We start from the raw sequence: 5,000 nt of genomic DNA, 5'->3' as shown, positions 1-5,000 counted from the left end.
TCAAATAATATCATTCTATACATTTTACTTTATTTCAATGCATATAGTAATATATATACCTTTTTTTAAGAGTATATACATTTTTTTCTTGATTTGAAATTAATAATTTCAAATTCTATTATATTTATTTCAATAATAAATATATGATAAAAAGTATTTTCGGGTGCAACACTTTAATATTTTATTTTATTTAAAAACCATCCTTTTACACATATATTTTATGAGTAAATATTAGAATAGCTCACAAATAAAACTAAAATATTGTTTAATATTTATTTCTACAATATGTTAGTATAGAATAATAGATTTTTTATGTTTTTGTATAAAACAAAATCTATTTCTATTTAAACTAACTGTAGGAAACCAGGAATAAAAAACGCTCATTATATACAATATGTTAGTACAGAATATAGAGTTTTGTATAAAACAAAATCTATTTCTATTTAAACTAACTGTATAAAAACCAGGAATAAAAAACGCTCATTATATACAATATGTTAGTACAGAATATAGAGTTTTGTATAAAACAAAATCTATTTCTATTTAAACTAACTGTATAAAAACCAGGAATAAAAAACGCTCATTATATACAATATGTTAGTACAGAATATAGAATTTTGTATAAAACAAAATCTATTTCTATTTAAACTAACTGTATAAAAACCAGGAATAAAAAACGCTATTATATACAATATGTTAGTACAGAATATAGAGTTTTGTATAAAACAAAATCTATTTCTATTTAAACTAACTGTATAAAAACCAGGAATAAAAAACGCTCATTATATACAATATGTTAGTACAGAATATAGAGTTTTGTATAAAACAAAATCTATTTCTATTTAAACTAACTGTATAAAAACCAGGAATAAAAAGGCACACAAAATCAACTTTCATTTTCATATTTACTTAAAAATACATATAAAGTAAAAAATATTTCCATATAAATACTAAGTAAATAAAGTCATACAAGTATGAAAATTTTCATACAAGTACTAAATACATAAATCATATAAGTATAGTAATATTCATACTTATAAGTATTTAAAAACAATTTCTTACTAATAAACTAACATAATGAATTCAAATATATAAAAGTATAATACATTTCCTAGCAGTAAAAAATTTTCATATAAGTACTAAATGTATAAAGTCTATGAAGTAATAAATTTTCATATAAGTACTATTTCAGTATATGTCAATTTGAGCAGATTTGTGCAAATTTGTTATAAATGTTCTCTCCCATGTTGACGTTACCAACCCGAAAATATATGGAAAAATTCTTTTAACCTATTTAAAATTTAAAAACTCATATATACGTGGGTAATTTATATCATTTTCAAATATCGTCATGGTCATAATACAACTAATAACATCAAAAGTATTTTTACAATCGATTTTTTTTTTAAATTTTTAACTTGTATGACTTCATATTTAATACTTATATGAAAATTTATTACTTCATAGACTTTATACATTTAATACTTATATGAAAATTTATTACTTCATAGACTTTATACATTTAATACTTATATGAAAATTCATTACTTCATAGACTTTATATTTTTTATACTTATATAAAAATTTATTACTTCATAGACTTTATATTTTACTTCATAGACTTTATACATTTAATACTCATATGAAAATTTATTACTTCATAGACTTTATATATTTACTACTTATATGAAAATTTATTACTTCATAGACTTTATACAATTAATACTTATATGAAAATTTATTACTTCATAGACTTTATACAATTAATACTTATATGAAAATTTATTACTTCATAGACTTTATACAATTAATACTTATATGAAAATTTATTACTTCATAGACTTTATACAATTAATACTTATATGAAAATTTATTACTTCATAGACTTTATACATTTAATACTTATATGAAAATTCATTACTTCATAGACTTTATATTTTTTATACTTATATAAAAATTTATTACTTCATAGACTTTATATTTTACTTCATAGACTTTATACATTTAATACTCATATGAAAATTTATTACTTCATAGACTTTATATATTTACTACTTATATGAAAATTTATTACTTCATAGACTTTATACAATTAATACTTATATGAAAATTTATTACTTCATAGACTTTATACAATTAATACTTATATGAAAATTTATTACTTCATAGACTTTATACAATTAATACTTATATGAAAATTTATTACTTCATAGATTTTATATATTTACTACTTATATGAAAATTTATTACTTCATAGACTTTATACAATTAATACTTATATGAAAATTTATTACTTCATAGACTTTATACAATTAATACTTATATGAAAATTTATTACTTCATAGACTTTATACAATTAATACTTATATGAAAATTTATTACTTCATAGACTTTATACAATTAATACTTATATGAAAATTTATTATTTCATAGACTTTATACAATTAATACTTATATGAAAATTTATTACTTCATAGACTTTATACAATTAATACTTATATGAAAATTTATTACTTCATAGACTTTATACAATTAATACTTATATGAAAATTTATTACTTCATAGACTTTATACAATTAATACTTATATGAAAATTTATTACTTCATAGACTTTATACAATTAATACTTATATGAAAATTTATTACTTCATAGACTTTATACAATTAATACTTATATGAAAATTTATTACTTCATAGACTTTATACAATTAATACTTATATGAAAATTTATTACTTCATAGACTTTATACAATTAATACTTATATGAAAATTTATTACTTCATAGACTTTATACAATTAATACTTATATGAAAATTTATTACTTCATAGACTTTATACAATTAATACTTATATGAAAATTTATTACTTCATAGACTTTATACAATTAATACTTATATGAAAATTTATTACTTCATAGACTTTATACAATTAATACTTATATGAAAATTTATTACTTCATAGACTTTATACATTTAATACTTATATGAAAATTCATTACTTCATAGACTTTATATTTTTTATACTTATATAAAAATTTATTACTTCATAGACTTTATATTTTACTTCATAGACTTTATACATTTAATACTTATATGAAAATTTATTACTTCATAGACTTTATATATTTACTACTTATATGAAAATTTATTACTTCATAGACTTTATACATTTAGTACTTATATGAAAATTTATTACTTCATAGACTTTATATTTTACTTCATAGACTTTATACATTTAATACTTATATGAAAATTTATTACTTCATAGACTTTATACAATTAATACTTATATGAAAATTTATTACTTCATAGACTTTATACAATTAATACTTATATGAAAATTTATTACTTCATAGACTTTATATATTTACTACTTATATGAAAATTTATTACTTCATAGACTTTATACATTTAGTACTTATATGAAAATTTATTACTTCATAGACTTTATGCAATTAATACTTATATGAAAATTTATTACTTCATAGACTTTATATATTTACTACTTATATGAAAATTTATTACTTCATAGACTTTATACATTTAGTACTTATATGAAAATTTATTACTTCATAGACTTTATACAATTAATACTTATATGAAAATTTATTACTTCATAGACTTTATACAATTAATACTTATATGAAAATTTATTACTTCATAGACTTTATACAATTAATACTTATATGAAAATTTATTACTTCATAGACTTTATATATTTACTACTTATATGAAAATTTATTACTTCATAGACTTTATACATTTAGTACTTATATGAAAATTTATTACTTCATAGACTTTATACAATTAATACTTATATGAAAATTTATTACTTCATAGACTTTATACAATTAATACTTATATGAAAATTTATTACTTCATAGACTTTATACAATTAATACTTATATGAAAATTTATTACTTCATAGACTTTATACATTTAATACTTATATGAAAATTTATTACTTCATAGACTTTATACAATTAATACTTATATGAAAATTCATTACTTCATAGACTTTATATTTTTTATACTTATATAAAAATTTATTACTTCATAGACTTTATATTTTACTTCATAGACTTTATACATTTAATACTTATATGAAAATTTATTACTTCATAGACTTTATATATTTACTACTTATATGAAAATTTATTACTTCATAGATTTTATACATTTAGTACTTATATGAAAATTTATTACTTCATAGACTTTATACAATTAATACTTATATGAAAATTTATTACTTCATAGACTTTATACAATTAATACTTATATGAAAATTTATTACTTCATTGACTTTATACAATTAATACTTATATGAAAATTTATTACTTCATAGACTTTATACAATTAATACTTATATGAAAATTTATTACTTCATAGACTTTATATATTTACTACTTATATGAAAATTTATTACTTCATAGACTTTATACATTTAGTACTTATATGAAAATTTATTACTTCATAGACTTTATGCAATTAATACTTATATGAAAATTTATTACTTCATAGACTTTATATATTTACTACTTATATGAAAATTTATTACTTCATAGACTTTATACATTTAATACTTATATGAAAATTCACTACTTCTTCATTTAATATTGCAAGCAAAGTATTTTGGTTAACATTTTTATTTTCATGTTATTAAAACACTTGATATACTATTATACCATATTGTATAATATGATTTTAATTCAATTACTTTATTACTTTGGTATATTAAATGATAGTCGTTTGATAACAATCCCAACATTTACCTTATTTTCAATAAATATTGAAAACAAAGTTTTATGCGTTCAAATTTTTATTTTCATGTTATGATTCTCTCAAACACTCATTAATATACCATATTGTATAATATGCTTTTATTTCAATTACTTTATTACTTTTGGTATATTAAATGATAGTCGTTTGATAACAATCCCAACACTTACCTTATTTTCAATAAATATTGAAAACAAAGTTTTATACGTTCAAATTTTTATT

Source organism: Bactrocera oleae, unplaced genomic scaffold (genome assembly GCF_042242935.1).
Source record: "Bactrocera oleae isolate idBacOlea1 unplaced genomic scaffold, idBacOlea1 ctg00000010.1, whole genome shotgun sequence".
In the NCBI taxonomy this organism is placed as follows: Eukaryota; Metazoa; Arthropoda; class Insecta; order Diptera; family Tephritidae; genus Bactrocera; species Bactrocera oleae.
Note: the sequence above shows the minus strand (reverse complement) of the source record.